The following is a 7,161-nucleotide window of genomic DNA, read 5'->3' as shown; positions in this document are numbered from 1 at the left end:
GTATTTATTTTATTTGGAATAAATTTCAAATATTTTTTGTTTGGTTAAAACTGCATGTAAATACGAGTAGTAGAAAAACGTACGTGTTACTTTGTGCAGTGATAATGGAAAAAGTTTTGTTACGAAAAGTTTGTTTTGTAAAATGAAATATAAATACAGGAATATAATAGATTGAATTACAAATATTGAGCAAAATGTAAAAGTATACAAAATGACATTAATCCGGCAAGAGCCAAATATTTTAAACAAAACTTTTCTAATGGTTCTGCCTCAGGCATCTAAAGTTGTCAATTGATTTTGTACACAAATCAATTGACGACTTTAGAAGGGTTTTTGTCATTATTTGACAGTGATTTGAACCAATTTTAGCTTCAATCGTAAGTAAAAATGTTAGCTTCAGTTGTTGGTCTTTTTAGAGTTTAATTTTAGCTTCAATTGTAGGTCTTTCTAGAGTTTAATTTTGGCTTCAATTGTAGGTCTTTCTAGAGTTTAATTTTAGCTTGAATCGTAGGTCTTTCTAGAGTTTAATTTTAGCTTGAATCGTAGGTCTTTCTAGAGTTTAATTTTAGCTTCAATCGTAGGTCTTCTAGAGTTTAATTTTGGCTTCAATCGTAGGTCTTTCTAGAGTTTAATTTTAGCTTATATGTTAGTTATTTCCACAGTTTAATTTTAGCTTCAATCATAAGTCTTTCTCGAGTTTAGTTTTAGCTTCAATAGTACGTCTCTCTAGAGTTTAATTTTAGCTTCAATAGTAGGTCTGGCTAGAGTTTAATTTTAGCTTCAATCGTAGGTCTTTCTAGAGTTAAATTTTAGCCTGAATCGTAGGTCTTTCTAGAGCTTAATTTTAGCTTTAGTAGTAGGTCTTTCCAGAGTTTAGTTTTAGCTTCAATCGAAGGTCTTTCTAGTGTTTAATTTTAGCTTCCATCGTAGGTCTTTCTAGTGTTTAATTTTAGCCTCAATCGTAGGTCTTTCTAGAGTTTAATTTTAGCTTCAATCGTAGGTCTTTCTAGAGTTTAATTTTAGCTTCAATCGTAGGTCTTTCTGGAGTTTAATTTTAGCTTCAATCGTAGGTCTTTCTAGAGTTTAATTTTAGCTTCAATCGTAGGTCTTTCTAGAGTTTAATTTTAGCTTCAATCGTAGGTCTTTCTAGAGTTTAATTTTAGCTTCAATCGTAGGTCTTTCTGGAGTTTAATTTTAGCTTCAATTGTAGGTCTTTATAGAGTTTAATTTTAGCTTCAATCATAGGTCTTTCTAGAGTTTAATTTTGGGTTCAATCATAGGTCTTTCAAGAGTTTAATTTTAGCTTCAATCGTAGGTCTTTCTGGAGTTTAGTTTTAGCTTCAATTGTAGGTCTTTCTAGAGGTTCATTTTAGCTCAATCGTAGGTCTTTCTAGAGTTTAATTTTAGCGTCAATCGTAGGCCTTTCTAGAGGTTCATTTTAGCTTCAATCATAGGTCTTTATAGAGTTTAATTTCAGCTTCAATCGTGGGTCTTTATATAGTTCAATTTTAGCTTCAATCGTGGGTCTTTATAGAGTTTAATTTTAGCTTCAATTGAGGGTCTTTCCAGAGTTTAATTTTAGCTTCAATCGTAGGTCTTTCTAGAGTTTAATTTTAGATTCAATCGTAGGTCTTTCCAGAGTTTAATTTTAGCTTCAATCGTAGGTCTTTCTAGAGTTTAATTTTAGCTTCAATTGAGGGTCTTTCCAGAGTTTAATTTTAGCTTCAATCGTAGGTCTTTCTGGAGCTTAATTTTAGCTTCAATCGTAGGTCTTTCTAGAGTTTAATTTTAGCGTCAATCGTAGGCCTTTCTAGAGGTTAATTTTAGCTTCAATCATAGGTCTTTCTAGAGTTTTATTTCAGCTTCAATCGTGGGTCTTTATATAGTTCAATTTTAGCTTCAATCGTGGGTCTTTATATAGTTTAATTTTAGCTTCAATTGAGGGTCTTTCCAGAGTTTAATTTTAGCTTCAATCGCAGGACTTTCTAGAGTTTAATTTTAGCTTCAATCGCAGGACTTTCTAGAGTTTAATTTTAGATTCAATCCTACGTCTTTCTAGAGTTTAAGTTTAGCATCAATTGTAGGTCTTTCTAGAGTTTAATTTTATTTTCAATCGTAGGTCTTTCTACAGCTTAATTTTAGCTTCAATTGTAGGTCTTGCTAGAGTTTAATTTTAGCTTCAATTGTAGGTCTCTCTAGAACTTAATTTTAGCTTCACTTGTAGGTCTTTGTAGAGTTTAATTTTAGATGCAATCGTAGGTCCTTCTAGAGTTTAATTTTAGTTTCAATCGTAGGTCTTTCTAGAGCTTAATTTTAGCTTTAATAGTAGGTCTTCTTAGAGCTTAATTTTAGCTTCAATCGTAGGTCTTTCTAGAGTTTAATTTTAGCTTCAATTGAGGGTCTTTCCAGAGTTTAATTTTAGCTTCAATCGTAGGTCTTTCTGGAGCTTAATTTTAGCTTCAATCGTAGGTCTTTCTAGAGTTTAATTTTAGCGTCAATCGTAGGCCTTTCTAGAGGTTAATTTTAGCTTCAATCATAGGTCTTTCTAGAGTTTTATTTCAGCTTCAATCGTGGGTCTTTATATAGTTCAATTTTAGCTTCAATCGTGGGTCTTTATATAGTTTAATTTTAGCTTCAATTGAGGGTCTTTCCAGAGTTTAATTTTAGCTTCAAACGTAGGTCTTTCTAGGGTTGAATTTTAGCTTCAATCGTAGGGGTTTCTGGAGTTGAATTTTAGCTTCTATCTTAGGTCTTTCCAGAGTTTAATTTTAGCTTCAATCGTAGGTCTTTCTGGAGCTTGATTTTAGCTTCAATCTTAGGTCTTTCTAGAGTTTAATTTTAGCTTCAATTGTGGGTCTTTCTAGAGTTTAATTTCAACTTCAATAATAGGTCTTTCTAGAGTATAATTTTAGATTCTATCTTAGGTCTTTCTAGTGCTTAATTTTAGCTTCAATCGTGGGTCCTTCTAGAGTTTAATTTTAGCTTGAATCGTAGGTATTTCTAGAGTTTAATTTTAGCTTGAATCGTAGGTATTTCTAGAGTTTAATTTTAGCTTGAATCGTAGGTCTTTCTAGGGTTTAATTTTAGCTTCAAGCGTAGGTCTTTCTAGAGCTGAATTTTAGCTTCAATTGAGGCTCTTTATATAGTTCATTTTAGCTTCAATCGTATGTCTTTCTAGAGTTGAATTTTAGTTTCAATCGTAGGCTTTCTGGAGCTTAATTTTAGCTTCAATTTCAGGTCTTTCTAGAGTTTAATTTCAGCTTCAATCGTAGGTCTTTATAGAGTTTTATTTTAGCTTCAATCGTAGGTGATTTCCTAGGAACTGTGATTATCCTTAATATATATCTATGACTTTACCAGTCAGACACTTTGTCAATTGTCAAATTTTCATTCGTTTTCATAAATTTTATTTAAATCATTGTTTTTACTAAAACAACATTTAGACTTTTATCAGTTTAACAACAACCAAATTTTATAATAAATATAATAAATAAATTTATTTATTTATATTAAATATATTTTATTTAAAACATTTTTTCTATAAAACTTTTTAAACAATAAAATATTTTAAACAATTACTAACAGCAGTGCAGAACTAAAAGATAAACACTAGAGTTTTTTGTTGGGGAAAATATTTTTCCAAAAAAAAAAGAACCTCAATTTCTATATGTATATAAACAAATTCATATAAATGCAAAAGATTATATTTGAAAAATAAACATAAAATAAATTTTAAGTAACAAACCTAAAAGGAAGGAGTACAATGAAGTGAGTGAGTGAATGATGTGGCTGATGACGATGATGATGATTTTAACAAATTAATTTAAGCCTCAATAAATAACAAACAATATACTCAGGCTGGCAACAATTGCAGGGTAGTAAATCAATCTGCTAAAGACCTAAATAACTGGTAATATAGCAGCTATATATAAAACCAGGGTAAGGGTTCTTATAAACATATATATAACTATGTTTATAGTTTAAACCCCTGCCTCGTAACACAAATAATAATAATAATAAATAACTTTGTTAAAGCCTTAACTATAGTCAAGTCTAAATCAATAAACCAAATTGTAATAAATACAAGAGTAGTTTAGCTGTACTATAGAAAAACTCCCAGCAAAACTTCAATTATTATTCGTATTAGTTTTAATAATTGAATTTTTCACAATTGTTGTAAATTTTTGAGGCTGTTGGCAGGAAAACTTTATTTGAAAATAACTAAAATCAAATAATAAAACACAAAATAAATAAATATAATAATAATAAACAATACAAAGTTGTTTGGTTCTATAAACAAATGAAGAAGAGAGCAGCAACAAAACACATTTCTATATACATATACATTTTGCAATAATAACAGGCTTACAGAATTTCTAACAACATTTCTTCGTTGTTGTTTTTTTTTCTTCTCTTGATACAAATGTTAGTCATACAGAAACATGGTACGAACGAACCTACATGAAGATATGTATTTCAAACACATATAAGTCTATGGTTTAGTATACCCCCAGACATACTAGACATACAGTATGTGCACATATGTTGATATTGTTATTAGATTTGTAACATATTGTTATAGTCAAAATTTAGAAAATACTGAAAATTAATAAATCAAAATGCTTCAGTTAAGCAACTCTGTCTAATCCCATGGCTGACTTCAATTTATTATATGCGATCATTGTACTGCGGAGAGAATTCAATTGGTTACTTTATACATCCCAGGTAATCTAGCGTGGAAACGATTGTCACTTAAGTGTCTCTAAGTAATCTAGAGTGTTATTATAAAGTTTTTCTAAACTTTCATATCAAAATAAGCAATGAAAAGCGACTAAAATCAAAAAAGTTGATAAATTTTGTTTTTCTTTTAGATATTCTTAAGAAAAACAATATTTATAACTTACAAATGTAAAAAAAACTGCACGTAATTGTAAAGCGTAATCAGGTTTCTTTCCAAACCCGTTAACTAATTTAAAGTCGGACAAAAACTGACTGAATTACAGATCGATAAGTTGACGAACATCACTGAAAACGGTTTTTTCAGAATAACTTCTGAAAACTTTTGAAATTTTTTGACACAATTTGTAAAAAAACAAGTAAGAGAGCTATATTCGGCTGTGCCGAATCTTATATACCATTCACCAAATTATACTTTAAAATAAATTTTTTAAAATATTTTTAGGTAAACAAAATTTATTTTTTTTTTAATTATTTTTCAAAAATTTTTTTTTTTGAAATTGTTTTTTAATTTTTTTTAAAAAAAGTTTTTTCCAAATTTTTTTAAAAACTATTTTTCCCGATTTTGACCCATTGTAGGTCCAACTTACTATAGCCTTAGCTACATCGTTGCAATGGACTTTGAAATATCTATCATTAGATATTCATATTGTCTATATTAATGACTTAGTAATCCAGATATAGATCAAAAATAGGTAAAAAATCGAGGTTGTCCCGGTTTTTTGCTCATATCTCCGTTATTTATGGACCGATTTTGCTGATTTTAAATAGCAAACTTCTCGAAAGCATGTCTGACAGAATTATTGAAGATTTGGATCCCAAAGATATCTGGGGTCTTCAGAAAATTGATTTCAACAGACAGACGGACATGGCTTAATCGACTCCGCTATCTATAAGGATCTAGAATATAAATACTTTATAGGGTCGGAAATGAAAAATGTAGAAATTACAAACGGAATGACAAACTTATATATACCCTTCTCACGAAGGTGAAGGTTATAAAAATGTTATCTATTATGGATTTCGTGGGCGGTGGGCGTGAACGATTTTATTTTATCTTAAGTTGGTCCATATAATTCTCGGTGCCAAATTTCAATGCTCTAATATATGTACAATACATACTTACATAGTCTAGTTATAATGTATAACAGTTAGTGTGTAGTTTTATACACTTGTTGTTTCAAGCATAGAGAATAGACATAGAGCGGAAACTCTCCTATCAAAGACCTAACTCAGTTGTCAGAAACCCAAAATTTGAGAATGTATTAGTAGAAAAAACTATATGAACACAAAAACAACACTCGTATATGTGATTACTTTGAGTAATTTTTTTGTTTGAGTTTTTTTCTAGTTTCCGCTCTATGTTTCTCTATGGTTTCTAGCTTAGTTTTTTTTTAAATTTATTTTATAAACCTACAAATTTATGTATGTAAGTATAGCACATACAAATATTTAAGTACATACATATATCTTTATCTACATACTTATATATTTATTCTCTACATATTTATATGTGTAATATGTAGATATTGTATTGTATTTGATACCATTGATGTATCATAAAGTATTATAAATTTCAAATAATTCAAATACTATAAACACACATGCTGCTTGAATTATTTACCCTCTTATGCTCATTCCATTATTACTCATTCATTCATTTATTTAGGCGCACAACTAATAGAGAGTTATAATACCCGTAGTAGGTATATAATGCAACCATATTAATAACAGTGGCGGTCAAAAAAAAATTTTAAAAAATTTAATTTTCAAATCATTTTCTGAGGTGGACCTATGTTAAAATCTTGCCCGATTTTCGACACAATCTACAATATAATTTGAGAGTACTTACAACTAATTTGTGCAACATTGTCTCAATATTGCTGCAAAATCAACAAAATTATAATTGCTCAAACAATATTCCAGTACTTGATATATATCACAGCTATATATTAAGGTTTTTAGAAAAATAAGAAAGTTTTTCTTACCTTCTCATAAATTTTACAAACATATTAGAAAGTCCTGCCCGTTCTGACCTTCACTGTATAACTTTGTACTTTAATTTGTGGCATGGGCCTTTGTTGGACACACAAGTATTGTTGTGGGTAAAAACCACTTGTTATTGTTGCCGTAGTTTATGTTTAATCTATGTGGCATGTACATGCCGGCACAAACAAACTTACAAAAGCAAAATGTTATGTACTTAAGTACACACACACATTTTTCGAGCTGCAATTATTTAATGTTTGGTTTGAGTTTGGACAAAAAAATCTATACTCCATGAGTGTAAGAATGTTGCAAACAGCTAAGGTAAATAAACTAGCAGAATGGTAATAATATTTAAGAATTCCTTTCAACTAATTTTTAATAGTTATATCTCAGGGGAAGGAATTTAATTTTTACTCATGATAAATTCCATCAACT

This window comes from Calliphora vicina, chromosome 2 (genome assembly GCF_958450345.1).
Source record: "Calliphora vicina chromosome 2, idCalVici1.1, whole genome shotgun sequence".
In the NCBI taxonomy this organism is placed as follows: Eukaryota; Metazoa; Arthropoda; class Insecta; order Diptera; family Calliphoridae; genus Calliphora; species Calliphora vicina.
Note: the sequence above shows the minus strand (reverse complement) of the source record.